At 36.1% G+C, this 17,878-nt stretch overlaps 1 non-coding gene across 1 annotated transcript; it reads left to right on the top strand.

The window, feature by feature from the left end:
• The first annotated feature begins 597 nt into the window (after positions 1-597).
• On the top strand, positions 598-704 carry LOC113733599 (small nucleolar RNA R71). Its single transcript, XR_003459103.1, has one exon. It is a non-coding gene; the product is annotated as a small nucleolar RNA R71 (small nucleolar RNA).
• Positions 705-17,878: the final 17,174 nt, after the last annotated feature.

The following is a 17,878-nucleotide window of genomic DNA, read 5'->3' as shown; positions in this document are numbered from 1 at the left end:
CATTTTTTGTATATATTGAAGCATCATATCCTCAGTCGCTGACTTTTTCTCTTGAAGAGGTTTGGGAGGATATTGAAGTCATTGTAGTCCTTGAAAGCCTGGTGGTCCCATAAGCTTGTTCCCTTGCGCTCTCCATGAGAAATTAAGATGATTTTGCCATCCTGAATTATAAGTGTTAGAAGGGTTCATTCCTTTGTTGAATCCTTTGGCTACCATAAGCTGCCGTAAAATTCACATCCTCCACAATAGCTTGGGTATTTCTATTGTAGTAACTTGTAGTAGTGTGTCCATACATGTTACAATAGGAACAAACCTCAAGAGACTGAGATTCACCCTTTAACATTGACTGCATCTATTGCATTTGTCGGGTCAATTCAGCCATTTGAACACCCGTGTCCTTATTAGTTGACACTTCATGCATACTCGCTCTTTTACCCGGACTTACTTTTTGTTATGAGTTGCTGGTAGCATCTCACAAATAGCAACCATTTCCTCCAGAGTTTTATCCCCAGAATACCCTCTTGTAGCAAAGTTTATCATGTTTTGGAATGTCAGGGTCAACTCGTCATAGAAAATTGGGCTTGAAGTGCCAAAGAGTACTAGTGATGAGGGCATTGAACCAATAGCAACTTAAATCTTTCCCATGCTTCATGAATTGGTTCCCCCTCTATCTGAGAAAATGAACAGATCTCATTCCTCAAGTCAATTGTCTTTTGTGGTGAGTACCCTGTAGTAAATTCAAGATTAGGATTTGCACAGTCCTTGAGGCAGTACGGGAAGCATCTCATCCACAAGTCATCCTCAGATATGCTACTCAAAAGAAAAGTCTAGACCACAGAATAAAACTCACGAATGAAAGATAGGGGATCTTCATTTATTAGATCGTGAAAGGATGGAAGCATGTTGAAGTGCACAATGTTGAGTTCATAATTTCGTACTCCATCACAAAGCATAATACAACGTGGAGAAGTTGCTATGACAGGATGTTGGATGTCTCTTAGATGAATTCCAGCTAGAGGAGCCACTTGGCGATCGTTATTAGCGTTATTATTGTTGACCAGAATTTCTGCCGCCATTGTTTCTTCATCTGAACTGTATGACCCTGCTAGTTCAATGGTAATATTTATTTCAGGTGATGATGTTGCTCAGCTTCATTGTGTAAGCAACTTTGTTTCCGTAGATATTTTGCAACCTTTTCTACCTCAGCATTGTATACCGGATCACCCTTTTGAGAACGGATCATGCACCAAGCACCTAAGCAAGAGAATTAAGAACAAAATGAAGAACTAGAGATACGAGAAAAATAAAAGCAAAACCAAAATAAAAGAAAAAATAATTAAAGCAAAAAAACTAAGCGTCGTCCCCAGCAATAGCGCCAAAAATTTTGTCGACAATTTTCTGCAAGTATACAGGATCGATAGTAGTAATAAATCACCTGGAGTATTCCAGGGATCGAACCCAAGGGACGAGTTAATTTTCTTCTTTAATTGCCGTAATAAAAGAGGTTTAAAGAGTGGAGAAATTAGAAAATAATTTTTATGCAATGTAATTAAAGATCAAGGTAATGAAAAGGGAGAAAATCGATCAGTATGAGTCTAGAGTGTCAGGTTTTAATCCAAAATCTTGAATTGACTCTTCCAATTATTTTCTTACCAAGTTATGAACGCATCACACGGATATATTTTAGATCACCTCTTGATGCATCTAAAGTGTGTTTAACTAAATCCTATGCCTCTCTTGATGGTCATAAGAGTTTAATTAAACCCATTAAAATTCTCAGTGATATAGGTGTGTGACCTATATCCTAACATACTCCCGTGATTAGTCTATATGCGTTTATTTATGTAGTACATGGTTGTATCTTCTTTCTCAATTTGACACCAACCCAATAACCATGTTCATAGTGATCAAGCATAAACATGCATAAAAAGCAAGATAAATAAATCATAACATAAGATAAAAAATTTAATCGAAAGAATCAATCAATATTCCTTCATACGAACCCTAACCCTAGAAAGAATTTAGTACAACATCACGGAGAAATAAAGCATAGAAATAATGCAAAGAAGTAAAGTTGGGATAGACGAACTTCTCAGTGCTTGTTGCCAATTTCCTCCTTTGTGCTCCTTGATTCTCTTCCGTTAGCCTTGATCTCTCAGGAATGAACTGTGAAAAGATGTTAAAGTGTGTTGCCCTAGCCGAAAACTAATGTTTTTCTCACTTAAAACGACCTAAAAAGACCCCTATTTATAGTTATTACATGTTACTTTCGAATCCCCTTTGGAATAGGTTTCTTATCACAAACTAAACACGCGTGCGAGACGAGTCCGACGAAGACCGATGTGATGTCCGGCGTCAAGTCCGGCACTGGTCATTGAACAATTTCTAACTTTTCATCTTCTGGCCCTCGAACTTTTGATTCTTCACATTACTGCCCACCTAATTTCTTCAATTGCTCAATCTAATCCCTGCAATAACAATATAACTTCCAATAAGCAGCTTTCCGTTCAATTCGAGTACATAGAATATCAAAATGACTCTAAAACACCTATACAATTCGTATAATCTACTCCTTATCACATATAAGCAGAGACAAGAACACAAAATCCTGTTTCATATCTCAATAATATAGAGAATTAAGATTAATAATTAGACCAAATTCATAAGAAAAATTCTAGAAAAATATTTATTGTGACGACCCCATCTTCCCCTAGAGCGTACCCTAAGGGTTAGCCGACCGCCTGCCTAACTCTCGCCAATATTCAATTACTCATATTAACTTTAGAGATAACATTTCTCATTAAACATCCAAAACATTCATTCCTAAGTACATCACCAACTAATGTAAAACATAAATTTGTCCATTAAAAGATACAAAATGCAAGTCTTAACATCAATAAATAACATTGGACCTCCCAAAACATTCTAACTCTACTCGACCATTCTTCTAACTTCAACTTTTGTAAGGAAAACAAAACTAAGAGGTTGAGCTAGAGTTCAACGAGGTTCAAAGGGGGCAAGTATCAAATAACAATATAAAACATTCATTAAACATAGCAATTGAGGAAATCAAATTCACTAAAGATAAACAATCACTTCAAAGGATACTTGAAGTATCTTACAAAGGTAAAATTTCAAAGGTAAAATTTCCTCCAATAATCTCTTTATTTTACACTCAAATCTAACATGCATGTCACGACCAATGTGTCATATAATGTATTGAACCACAATATGAAAGTTTGCAACCAAAATTCATAGAGGAAACTAGGAAAATTCTTCCTTTCTCTCTCTCGGATAAAGCTGGGATATTCCAGCAACTTCCTTCAACGTTTTCAGCCAAATTTACCAACATTTCACTAGTTTCACAGCTAAATATCTTATAAGACCAGAGATGAACATATTTCATGCATTTCTAGTATAATTTCTCCAAAAATTCGAATTATAAGCTGCAAACCAATTCTTTCTCTCTTCCACAAGAAAAAAAAAATCTCATTCCAACTAGAAATCAGTTTCCAAATAGAATTTCCTTCATAAAAAATTATTTTTCTTCTCTAAAATCTAACATGCACCTTAAGTATTCAAGTATGCTAGATGAATGAGAGGTTGTTGTGGAATTTTACCTTCCTTTCCTCACCAAGACTGGAAAATGCAGACCACACCCTGGTTTTCTGCTTTGGTTCCTCAAAAATGCAGTCCAATCGTGTTTCTCTAGTTACTTCCCTCTCGATGCAGCTGATTCTACTCCAATAATTGCAGAGTTTCCCTCACCATTTACTTTCTCTCTCTTGAATGTTCTAGTGTATAGAAGAGAATGGGCTAAACCTACTTAATTCCTCTCTCGATTGAAATCACAAATGAAGACAGAGTTTCTCTTCTTTCTTGTGGTTTTATTCAAGAAGCAAGATTAGATGATCGGTTGCATGGTGATTCTAGCTAAATCCTAGAGCTATATGGTCATTTGGTAATAGTTTATTTACTTGACAAAGACCTGAACTTTTATTAATTACACGTGTTTGTCTCAAAACATTATTTTGTTCTTATTGGTATACCTTCTATAAAGATTTTCGTACAATAATCTAGTGTATCTCCCTGCATTCAAATTATAAGGAGTCAATTAAACACATAAATCAATCAATAATATGATATATGCAATTCTTTTGATAATATATGAAGATAAAATATTAAATATATAGATATATATATATACATAAATTCTCGAGCTCTCATACATTCCCTCCTTAAAAGAATTTTGTTCTCAAAATTCCTACCTTTAATCACAAAAAATTCCGAGTATTCCTTCCGCATATTTTCTTCCAGCTCTCAGGTTGCCTCCTCCAGTGCTTGATGTTTCCATAAAACTTTAACCAGCGGTATTTGTTTGCTCCTTAATATTTTGACCTTCTAATCTAAGAGTTGTACGGGCTGCTCCTGGTAGGCCAAAGATTCTTCAATTTCGATTTCTCCGGGTCGAAGCACGTGAGTCGGGTCTGGATGATACTTCTTTAACAACGAGACATGGAAAATGTCGTGTATCCTGGACAGAATTTCAAGTAATTCTAATTGATATGCTACCTTTCCCACTCGCTGAAGAATTTCAAAGGGTCCCACACATCTAGATTTGAGTTTCTTTCCTTTTCCGGACCCAAAACTCCTTAATGGAATAACTTTAAGAAACACCTTATCTCCCACTTCAAATTTCAAATCCTTTCTTCAATTATCTGCATAACTTGTCTACCTACTCTGAACTGTTTGGATTTTTTGACAAATTATTTTCACTTTTTCATACGCCTCCTCAACCCATGGTATCTTTTCTTGGTCCAAAACTCCTCTCTCTCCTACTTTATCCCCATAATCGATGACCTACACTTCCTTCCATAAAGAGATTCATATGGTGTCATTTGAATGGAAGAGTGGTAACTGTTATTATATGTAAATTCAACTAAAGTCAAATGTTGGTCCCAACTACCCCCGAAATCCATTACACACGCCCTTAACATATCCTCAAGAGTTTGAATAGCTCTCTTTGACTGCCCATCTGTTTGAAAGTGATATGTTGTACTAAAACTTAACTTGGTGCCTAAAACCTCTTGCATTTACTTCCAGATCCGAGATACAAATTGAGGGTCTTTGTCTAAAGCTATACTTACTGGTACCTCATGCAATTTGACAATTTCATTCAAATACAATTTAACTAACTTTTCAAGAGTATATTTCATATTTATTGGCAAGAAATGTGCAGATTTAGTCAAGTGATCTACTATCATCCAAATCGCATTATGGCCTCTTGGAGAACATGGTAATCCTGACACAAAATTCATGGTAACATATTTTCACTTCCACTCAAGTACCTCTAAGGGTTATAGCAATCTCGATGATTTCTGATATTCGACTTTAACCTGTTGGCAAGTAAGACAGGTTTGGATAAATTGAGCAATTTCTTTTTTTATATTATCCCAACAGTATAGCCTTTTTAAATCTTGATACATTTTATTACTATCAGAATGCACCGTATGCTTAGAACGGTGAGTCTCCTCTAAAATTTTCTTTCTCAATTTTCATCTTTTCGCACAACTATCCGATTTCGAAACTTTAATATTCTATCGGGTCCCAATTTATGTTCTAATAATTCTCCCTTCTTTACCTTCTCCAACCATTTTTGTACCATAGGATCACTTTTTTGTGCCTCCTTGATACGTTCCAATAATGAAGATTTTATTATAATATTTCCAAAGATCACTTTTTATTACTCCATTTGAGAGTTCCACTCTCCGATTTCCTCTAACAGGCTCCACTCTTTAATCATTAATCTTGCTATTAAGACCTTTCTACTTAGAGCGTCTGCTACTACATTGACCTTTCTAGGATAGTAATTAATAGTACACTCATAGTCCTTCAAAAATTCGACCCACCGTCACTGTATCAAATTCATTTCTTTCTAGGAGAATAGATACTTAAGACTCTTATGGTCAGTATAAATCTCAAAACTTACTCCATACAAATAATTTTTCCATTTCTTCAGGGCAAAAACAACAGCAGCCAACTCTAATCATGGGTCAGATAATTTTGCTCATGGGGTTTCAATTTTCAAGAGGCATATGCGATCACTTTCTCATTTTGCATTAATACACATCCCAACCCCTCTTTTGATGCATCAATATATACTGTAACCCCATTTGGCAATGTCAAGACTGGGGCTATGGTCAACCACTTCTTAAGTTCCTGAAAACTGGTCTCACACTTATCATCCCAAATAAATTTGCCATGTTTCTTAGTCAAATTAGTTAAGGACCCTGCAATTTTAGAGAAATCTTTTATAAATCGACGGTAGTACCCTACTAGACCCAAGAAACTCCGAATTTCAGTGGGGCACTCTGGTCGTTTCCATTCAATAACGGCTTCTATTTTAGTCGAATCTATAGTTATTCCATTCTTTGAGATTATATGCCCAAGAAAAGACACTTTCTCCAACCAAAGCTCACATTTACTAAATTTTGCAGTAATTGATGCTCTCTTAATGTCTGCAATACCAACCTCAAGTGTATATCAAAATATCATTAATAAATATCACTACAAATTGATCCAGTTATGGTCTAAATACTCAATGCATCAAATCCATAAATGCTATCGGAGCATTAGTTAATCCAAAAGACATCACTACAAACTCGTAATAGCCGTAGCGAGTATTAAAGGCAATTTTGGCACATCTTCTTTCCTTATCTTTGGCTGATAATACCTTTGCATGAGATCTATCTTAGAATTTACTACTACTCAATGTACTTGATCAAATAACTCATCAATGTGCGGTAAAAGGTATTTGTTCTCAATGGTGGCATTATTTAGACTCTCATAATCTATACACAACCTCAAGTTTCCGTCTTTTTTTCTTAACAAATACGACTGGAGCTCTTCATGGAGATTCACTCAACTATATAAAACCCCTTTCTAAAAAATCCTGCAGCTGAATTTTTAACTCTTTAAGTTTGGCTGGGGCTATTCTATAAGGAGTTTTAGAAATAGGAATTGTCTAGGGCATTCATTCAATTTTAAACACCACTTCTCTCTTGGGAGGTAAGGATACTAATTTCTCAGGGAATACATCTGGATAATCTTTCACAACTGGAACTTCTTCAATCTTTACCTTGTCTCTTTGGGAGTTAATCAGATAGACCAAATATCCTTATTCTCCTTTATACAATAATTTTCTGGCCTGAATCCTCAACATAAATGCAGACGAGACCAGTTTACCCTTCACATCCAATCGCAAGGTTGGTTCGCCCGATATATAGAATTCAACTACTTTGGTTCTACAGTTCAATTGGACATGATATCAGGCCAAACAATTCATATCTATAATAACATTGTACTCTCGAATAGGCAAGGTTATCAAATCTACTGTTAACCTTCTTTCTCCAACTCAGATTTCGCAATTCTTATAGACCATATTAGTCATCAAACTATGTTCGTCTATGGGCATTTTAACTTCTAAATCATATGATAATTTAGTCGATTTCACATCAATGCCACATATAAAGTCAGGATTTACAAAAGAATGGATTGCACTAGGATCTATTAAAGTTCAAGCAAGTCGATGGAAGACAGGAAGTGTACCTTCCACTACTTCGGCCGATTATAGGGCCTACTGCTTGTCTATTGCATAAACCTTGGCTGGCACCATTGGTTTGCTACTCCCATCATTGGCCTGTCTAAGGGTAATCTGGTTTGGTGATTGAGCATTTTTCCCTCTCTGTGCCCTTCTCGAATAGCTATTAATATGGTGTTCAGCACTGCCACAAACCAAATATTTTGGCCATTTTGCCCAATAATTACTTTCAGAGTGATTTGCCTTCCTACAGTAACTACAGGCTAGGCAAGGCACCGCCATCTGGCCTTCTCAAAGTATGCCTCCATGTTGCCCCCTTCCTATCTGAGCTCCTCCAAACGAAGCTCCTTTAGATTTTTCTTATGGCAGAGGTGGAAGAGGGGCAAGTCTCATTCCACCCACTCCTCCACTGGCTTTAGAGGGTGGTGGATTTTCTCTAGGTTTTCCAAGATTACCACTAGGTGTATCTCTTTTTCTAACTTGGAAGACTCTCAATTAAGACTTGGCACACTCTAACCTTTGACCTTTCCCAAAAGCCTCCCCAAAAGTGTTTATCTGCATGGCAGCTAAAGCTTCCTGTATCTCCAAGTTCAACTCCTGTATAAATCACCTCTTTCTTTTTTGCTCCATAACAACCAGTTCAGGAGCAAATTTCGACAACTTAGTAAACAAAGTCTCATACTCAGCAACACTTATCGTCTCCTGTTGAAGCCTTATAAACTCGTCCTCCCTCCTTTCCTGGATTATTGGGGGTATAAATTTTTCATTAAACTCTCTAGTAAAATTCATCCAAGTCCAAGGCTCACACTCTCTCTCCTACTTAGCTCGAATAATGTTCCACTAAGATTGAGCCGCTCCCTCACATTGGAACACTGCAAAGGTTACTTGTCTTTCCTTCGAGTATCTTAAAGCTTCAAAAATATTAACCATGCTTTCCAACCAGTTTTCAACTACTTCGGGTCAGAGCCCCTGGAGAATTTGGGTGGGTAAAATTTTAGAAATCTTTCTAGGGCCTGATCCTCTCCTACTTCCTGATCCCTAGGTTGATTTACGGTCCCAACCCCTTGATCCTGTGGGGGTGCTGTACGCTCTAAAAGGTCGGTCATCCGATTTAAAGCAGTAGCCACTAGGTCACCTATATTGGCTCCCTATTCTTGGTTTTGATTGACCGCAAATTCCCGTTCTTTCCCTTGCTCTTAGGGTTACCTAGGTCTACGGCCTCGTCATCGTGGCCTAACTTCCATATCTCACTACCAATTTATGTATAAATGATCGATAATTAACTACATATACTTAGGTTGCCAAGTAATCTCAATACAAAATGCTTGTAACTCACACAGCATTATAACAAAACGAGAGCACGGTCATTAGGTTACATACCACAACAATGTAAGTTACAATACCTATCAACTTCAAACATATTTAAAGAAACCAAGCAAGTCACAAATATATCCAATACTCAACAAACATAACATAAACTTCAATTCAAACAACATAAAAGAGAAACAGTTCAGTAGTGTAGTCGAATTATTAAAGCAAGCATAGCTAGTAGCTAAACCCTCAGTTTTAAGTTCAACTTAAGACTCCATTGGTCTAGTCCTGGACAGTCCCACTGGATCCCACCTCTTCTTCCGGTTCCGCTTCCATGGATTCCTCTTCTTCTGGATCCTTCTCGAGATCTTCCTTTGCCGGTTCAGCTTCACCTACAACTCTAGGAACTTTTACACCCTGACCTTCCCCGTTTAAATTCTCTCTGATAACCTCTTCTATCAAAACTTAACATTCAGCTAGAATCCCCTCAATTCGATCTCTTACCTACCTTACCATTCCTTCCAAGCAATTGTTACTCGCTTGTAACTGCTCTCTCAAAATATTGGTCCTTTCCTGTTCGGCTATCAACTCCATATCCATTTCTCGAATTCTTTCATTTTGCATTCTCATAACCACCCTCATCTCACGAATTTGAGTATATTATATGTCATTTTGGATCGCTAACCTCCGTCTTTCATCTACTATTGCTAGTACTACCCGATCGGGGTACGAATATGTCCTCCAACAATCATATCGACTAGTCATTCGTCGACCTCGGACATACTGTCAAAAAGGCTGACCAGGTCCCTCTTGAAATGGAACAGTCCTTTGTCTCCTCGGTGGCAACTCAGGTGCACCCCTCCTGCACCATTTCCTTCCATTCCTACAATTACATTTAAACATCAAAATCCTATTCAATTTAGTTAAAATCTTCTACCTAACATTTCCCTTTAATAACTTGAAACATTTAAAAATACGATTTTTTTTCTAACTTTCATATCATTTCAAACCTAGGCTCTAATACCACCTGTGACGACCCCACATTCCCTAAGGTGTACCCTCAAGGTTAGTGGACCCCTCTGCTTGGCTCTCAGTAGAGCTCACTCACTCACATTAAGTTCAGAGATAACATTTCTCATGAAATATCCAAACATTCATTCTTAAGTACATCACCAACTAGTATAAAACATAAGTTTGTCCATTAAAAGATATAAAATGCAAGTCTTAACATCAATATATAACATTGGACCTCCCAAAACATTCTAACTCTACTCGACCATTCTTCCAACTTCAACTCCTGTAGGGAAAACAAAACTAAAAGGTTGAGCTAGAGCTCAGCAAGGTTCAAAGGGGTCAAGTATCAAATAACAATACCAAACATTCATTAAACATAGCAATTGAGGAAATCAAATTCAATAAAGGTAAACAATCACTTCAAAGGATGCAGATTCTTCTCACTCCGCCAATCTTTCCCCTTATAGCGTCCAAAAAAAAAAAACAATCCCCAACATTCAATAAACAGTTCATTAGTCTCCAAACTCCAGGGTAAAACTCAAGTATATCATTCAATTGTTCAAGGTGGCCGACCTAATCGACCAAGTCCACTACTGCCTTGACTAGATCAGCTTGCCAAGGTTTAGGGCCTAATTCGGCCAATGTAATAAAGTGCACAACGGCCTACAATCAATCATGCACAATCTAATTAATAATCACCATGATATACATTACAGTTCATTAAGGCAAGTAGCAGTAAAATACGCTCTAGCCTTTTATCAGTAATTTCAAAAAAAAAAAGTAAAATCTCATGTCATTCATTCAAATCAGCTCATTTACCAATGCACAAGTAATCCTCCAAATAAACAAGTACAAACAACTTTAGAACACTTACCCTAGTTAAACTAAGTTACACTTCGATCTCAGGATTTTTTTCTGGCACACTGCTATCCCCTAAAACAAGTTATGAATGCCATAATTATTTAACTACTCATTTGGTGAAGTTCTAAAATAAATCAGCATTATTACGTCACTTCTTTTATACCTTTAGATTTAACATACTAAAACGCAACATTAACTTTTTACAAGGTAAGTTTAGAAGTAGCTAACTTTAAGGTACTTTCTTGTCTCATAATGTCAATTTTTATTAGCCAAGACCACGAGCATAACTAGATTTTTACCTTAAGTGTGTGTACAATTCATATAAAGCCGATTAAATCAGGTAATAGCTGGATATCTTGTCATATAAGTTACAAGGCCCCTTGATTCCTATAGTTGGTACAACAAACTTTCCCTTCCATTTTAACCATTTAGACTTTATTTCCAGCCAACAATCTCATAATACATAAACAAGTACAAATCAAGCATTTTCCAACAAATTTTATACCAAAATATCTATTCAAATGCCAAGAAATTCCATCGACTAAGCTGCAAATGGTATATCAGCCAAGTAATCTTCCAACTCAAAATTTCAGCCATAAAATCAAATTTTCACCCCAAAATTTGCATGCATGACCATCTTAAGATATTATATGGTGTAATCAACAATAATATGAAATTTCACGCCCCCAAAATCTATGGAAAATCAGAAAAGAATCCCCTCATCTTTCTCGACTAAGCCTGGAAAAATTCCAGCAAATAGATGGTTTGGAAAACAAACTTTTCTCCACAAAATTCTTTATTTTTCACTCAAACTCAACATGCAGATGGTGATTATTATGCTATGAGGTATTTTGAGCCACAATATAAAATTTGCAGCCAAGATTTAAAGAGAAAAGCTGGAAAATGCTCTCTTTCCTTCTCTCGGCCAAGTTGGAAGAATTCCAGTAGATAGCAGTTTAAAATATGAAATTTCCTCCAATAATCTCTTCATTTTACACTCAAATCTAACATGCATTTTAATACCAATGTGTTATATAATGTATTGAACCACAATATGAAAGTTTGCAACCAAAATTCATAGAGGAAACTAGAAAAATTCTTCCTTTCTCTCTCTCGGATAAAGCTGGGATATTCCAGTAACTTCCTTCAACGTTTTCAGCCAAATTTACCAACATTTCACTAGTTTCACAGCTAAATATCTTATAAGACCAGAGATGAACATATTTCATGCATTTCTAGTATAATTTCTCCAAAAATTTGAATTATAAGCTGCAACCCAATTCATCAACATTTCACTAGTTTCACAGCTAAATATCTTATAAGACTAGAGATGAACATATTTCATGCATTTCTAGTATAATTTCTCCAAAAATTTTAATTAGAAGCTACAAACCAATTCTTTCTCTCGTCTACAAGAAAAAAAATCTCATTCCAGCTAGACATCAGTTTCCAAACAGAATTTCCTTCATCAAAACTTATTTTTCTTCTCTAAAATCTAACATGCAGCTTAAGTATTCAAGTATACTAGATGAATGAGAGGTTGTTAGCGAATTTTACCTCCCTTTCCTCACAATGACTGGAAAATGCAGACTACACCTTGGTTTTCTGCTTCGGTTCCTCAAAATGTAAACCAAGCGTGTTTCTCTAGTTCCTTCCCTCTCGATGCAGCTGATTCTACTCCAATAATTGCAGAGTTTCCCTCACCCTTTACTTTCTCTCTCTTGAATGTTCTAGTGTATAGAAGAGAATGAGCTAAACCTACTCACTTCCTCTCTCGGCTGTAATCACAAATGAAGACAGAATTTCTCTTCTTTCTTTTGGTTTTATTCAAGAAGCAAGATTAGCTGATCGGCTGCATGGTAATTCTAGCTAAATCCTAGGGGTATATGGTCATTTGGTAATAGTTTATTTACTTGACAAGGAGCTGAACTTTTATTAATTACATGTGTTGTCTCAAAACATTATTTGTTCTAATTGGTATACCTTCTATAAAGATTTTCATACAATAATCTTGAGTATCTCCATGCATTCAAATTATAAGGAGTCAGTTAAACATATAAATCGATTGATAATATGGTATATGCAATTATTTTGATAATATATGAAGATAAAATATGAAATACATAAATACATAAATTCTCGAGCTCTTACGTTTATAATGCCTAGAAAAGTTGGCCAAAAATCGAAAAAGCTTCAAAATACTAAATATTCACCAAAAAAATGCTTCAAAGCAACATCATTCAACACTTAATGCATTCATACATACATAACCTTAAGACAATTTAAAAGAAGAAAATTTAAAAAATTTTAGCAAAAATTTTACTTCACCTTTTTACCACCCCACACTTAAGACAATATTGTCCTCAATGTTAGAAATAAAATAAAAAAATAACAACAAGAAAAGAGATGAATGTGAAACTCCCCTGATGCTAATGACCAAGCGGGGTAAGTGGGAAGTTGTGAGTTACCATCCAATTGCAGTGAAATCCTATCAAAATAAAAGAACAAGTGACCACTATAAATAGAGATTAAACACCACCAAATAAAGCAAACTATAAAGAAAATGAATCATAAAGGAATAAACACCACCACCAAGCCCAAAAACAATTGGACTATTAAATGAATTTGAAAAGAGAGTCAGGTTGCTTCCCGATAAGCACTAAATTTAAGGTCTTTAACCAGACAAAACAAAAGAGATTATGTTAGATCAAATTGTTTAGAGAAAGACACTTTATCCATTGCATGTGCTTGAATGCTTTCAAAATTCTGCACATCAATATGCCGCTTTCTAATAGCCCATGAGGAGAATTGGCGATTATTGGGTTCGGGACTTAGCTCCAAGTCCTATTCTATGATACACTTCTTATCAGGAATTGCATCAATAACATCAAAACTAGAATAATACTCCTTATAAAAAAGGGTATTTTATGGGTTCAAAAACATTAAATTCCTGCTTTTTCTTACTAACCCTTAAAGTTAATTTTCCTTCTAACAAATTTATGTTAGGTCCCTCCAGTAGCTAAGAACCCTCTACTAAAAATAATAGGCATCAACATGTCTTCCTTCATATCAAGAACTAGAAAATCAGTAGAAAAATAAATTTTATCAACTTTTATTAACATATCTTCTACTATGCCAATCGGATAACTCACTAACGAGTCAGCCAGTTGTAGAATCACTTGAATAGGCACAAAATTAGCAAACTTTAATTTCCTAAAAAAGGATAAAGGCATTAGATTAATACTAGACCCAAGATCACATAAACATGTATCAACAAAGATATTTTTAAATCAACAAAGCACAATAAAACTCCTTGGATCCTTTATCTCAATAAGTGATATCTTTGCAAAGTCCTCTAACTTTTTCTTACTATATATTATTCCTTTCAAGAACTTTACATAAGCAGGTATATTAACAAGAACTTTAGAAAAGACATGTTTACTTGAAGCTTCTTGAGCATTTCCACAATTTTCTGATAATACTCATCGATTGCCTTTCTCTTGAGCCTTTGAGAGAAGGGAATAGATGGCACATAAGCTTTCATTTCAGGCACCTTCATGCGTTAATTGTCCTCTTGAATCTTTCCACCTGAGCCATTCACCATATCTCCACTATCTTCACCTTCATCCATTACTTAACTTTCTTCTTGCTTTACACTAGGTTTAACCTTGAATTTAATGGGATCATCCAATACTTTGCTCGAACAAAGAGTGATTGCTATTGTCACTTCCTTAGGGTTCACTTCAGTGTTGCTAGGCGATCTTCCTTATCCTCTCTCTGTGACAGCATTTGCCAGCTAACCAACTTGTCTTTCAAGATTTTGGATCGATGCTTGCTGTGATTGGACAAGATGGTCTATTTAATCCATCCGTTGGTCCACCTTTTGTATGTACTGTTCAACTCTTCAAAACTAAGCTTTTTCATTAAAATAGGCTGGGGAGGACATTAAACAGTCGGTTACTAATGTTGGAAACCAAGTGGTCCCATAAGGCTGACCCCTTGATTCTTCCAAGAAAGATTAGGATGGTTTTGCCATCCCTCATATATCTATCCTTGGCTGAAATTTCTGTCCACCATACGCTCCAGTGAAATTAACAGCTTCTATCTAACATGGTAAGATATTCCCAATTCTGGTAATCCATAGCTGTATGCACAAACATATGACAATAAGAGCACAGCTCATGAAGCTGAGTTTCCAGATTTAAAAGCAATTGCATCTCTTGCATCTATCAACTTAGCTTAGCCACCTGTGAACTCAAATCTCTTGTAGTAGTGACTTCATGGACTTCTATTCTCTTAACCCGAATTGCCTTTTGCTAAGAATTGCTAGCTAGCAACTTATAGAAACCAACTAATTCCTCTAGGATTTTGTCACCGATGTACCCTCTAGCTACTATATCTACTATATTCTAGAGTGTTAAGGTCAACCCGTGATAAAAAAAAATTAAATTTGCAGTGCTAGAGAATATTGGTGGCGGGGGCATTGAGAGAAAAGTAGCATAAAGCACTCTCATGTTTCACGAATTGGTTCACCATCTATTTGTGAAAAGTGCAAATTTTGAGATAAGTAGTACTTGGTCATAAAAATATTATACATGTCTTCCCACATTCTCAAAGATCTCTCTGGTAGGTTTGAGAAACCAATACTTTGCACGATCTTTAAGGCAATAAGAGAATCGCCTCATCCTTAGATCATCTTCTGACATATTGCTTAATGGAAAAGTTTGCACCACCAAATAAAATTTCCATATGAAGTAGAGCAGGTCTTCATTGGCCAAGTCATGCAAAGTGGGCAGCATGCTGAAATGTACTGTCTTCAACTCATAATTTCTTGCCCCATCACTTAGGAGAATATAATAGGGAGATGTCACGATCATAAGACATAGGGTGTCCCTCAGACAAAGTCCGACTGGTGAAGTGGGCGGTGGATTCTAATTAGCATTATTAGCTCCATTGTTAGGATTTCCCAAAGCCATCTTCTCTTCATCAAAACTACTCGACTCAGCTAACTCAATGGAAATATTAAAACCAGGAGAAGATTGTTGCAATGCATATTTTTGCAATTTAACCTTTTTTTTGCAATTCCTGGGCAGTTTTTCTCTATCTTTGGATCAAATTCCAATTTGTCTTTCTGAGATCGGGTCATACACCAAGCACCTGAGCAAGAAAATGAAGAGTAAAGCGAAGAGCTAAAATAAGATAAAACAAAAATTAAATAAAAGAAAAGAAAAGAAAACACAAATAACTAAAGTAGAAAAATTGACGTCATCTTTGGCAACGGTGTAAAAAATTTTATCAACAAATTCCTGCAAGTATACAGCGTCAATCATATTAAGAAAATCATTTGGAGTATTCCAAAGATTGAACTCATAAGGACAAGTTAATTTCCTCTACTTTAATTATTTTAGAAAAATAATAAAATTCAAAGGATTTATTTTAACTAATTAAAGAAGAGAATAGATAATCAAATCTAATAAATAATGGTGAGAAAACAATTGGTAAAGACTAGGGTTTCAAATTTTGATCCAAAATTTGAATTAATTATTCAGTTAATTTCTTAATATGTCAAGAATATATCACACAAAGGTACTTTAGATTATCTCTCGATACATCTAAATTGTGTCTAATTAAATTTCATGTCTCTCTTGAGATCATAAGTATTCAATTAAACCCTTTGAGATCATAAGTATTCAATTAAACCCTTTGAGATCATAAGTGATATACTTACATCATACAAATCCTAACATACTCTCATGATTGGGTTATAGATGTTTAGTTATCTAGTACACGGTTGTAAATCGTTTCTCAATTCAATATAAACCCTAAGAGTATACCTATGGTGGCCAATCATAAACATGTAATTAAATTTAGATAAATAAATCAAGCCAATGTCAAGAAATTAGCTAGAATAAATAATCAAATCTCTTTCACAAAATCCTAACACTAGAATGGAATTAGTTCAACATATTCATACTTAAAACCAAGAATTCAAGAAACAACAATAACAATAATGGAGAATAAAGTAAAGAAAACTTCTCAATTGTCTAGTTTCGATCCCCGTGTTGGTTGCTCCTTGATTTTTCCACCTCTTCTTCTTGATCTCTCAAGAAAATACGTAAAAATGATGAACTAAAGTGTAGCCTTGTATTTTCTAACCTGAAAATGATCTAGAATACTCCTATTTATAGTCTCTCAAAGTAATATCCCAAATATGTTAGGGAATAGGTTTTGAAAAGTTGCCAAAAATCAAGTTGAGTGGATTTTCCGATGAAATCCAACCCAAAAACCAGTCCTAAGTTTGGCCCCTGACTTGTTTTGACACTCAAGAACCATCAGAATCTGAGAAAGTCTAGTGTAAAGTCCTTTTCAATGTCCAGCACTGGTGGCGCCCGGTGCAAGCGGTTGTGAAGTTAAACTCAGATGGTTGTTCAAGGGGCAACCCTGAGAGGAGTGGAGGGGGAGGTTTGTTTAGGGATAACGATAGGAGGGTCCTGGTGGCATTCTCCTGTTACTTTGGGGAGATGACCAGCTTACAAGCGGAGGTGAAAGCGTTGCTTCATGGGGTAAGGTTAGGTGTCGCGCGAGGACTGGCCAATTTTCATGTGGAGTCTGACTTGTTAGTTCTTATCCAGATGTTACAGGGGAGAGCCAAGTGGCCATGGGTGGTGCAGAGGGAGTTACAAGAATTGGCGGGTTATAGTCGTCTCTACACCGAGATATCACACTGCTTTCGAGAAGCGAATAAACCAGTGGATAGGCTTGCTAAGCTTGGGGCGGATTCTGGGGAGTCAGTAGTGTATGACTCCATCCTTGACCTTCCCTGTATGGTTAGAGGAGATGTTACGTTGGATAGGTGGGGTAGTCCTAGTTTCCGTAGGGGTAGAATTAAAGGGTAACTTTGGCTGTTTGGGCACGCAGGCGCAAGCTGGGAGGGATGCCTCTCTCTATGTATTTTGACTCCTTTTAATAATACTTTTTTAAATAAAAAAAAATGTCCAGCACTGGACATGGGATCCGTGGGCGGAATGACTATGAGGATTTGCAATGCGGATCATATTTGAAGTCAAATTACACTATGAAGGAGGCCAAATC

The sequence above is a fragment of the Coffea arabica genome, chromosome 2e, assembly GCF_036785885.1.
Source record: "Coffea arabica cultivar ET-39 chromosome 2e, Coffea Arabica ET-39 HiFi, whole genome shotgun sequence".
Lineage (NCBI taxonomy): Eukaryota > Viridiplantae > Streptophyta > Magnoliopsida > Gentianales > Rubiaceae > Coffea > Coffea arabica.
This window is presented reverse-complemented; position numbering and strand designations above follow the sequence as displayed.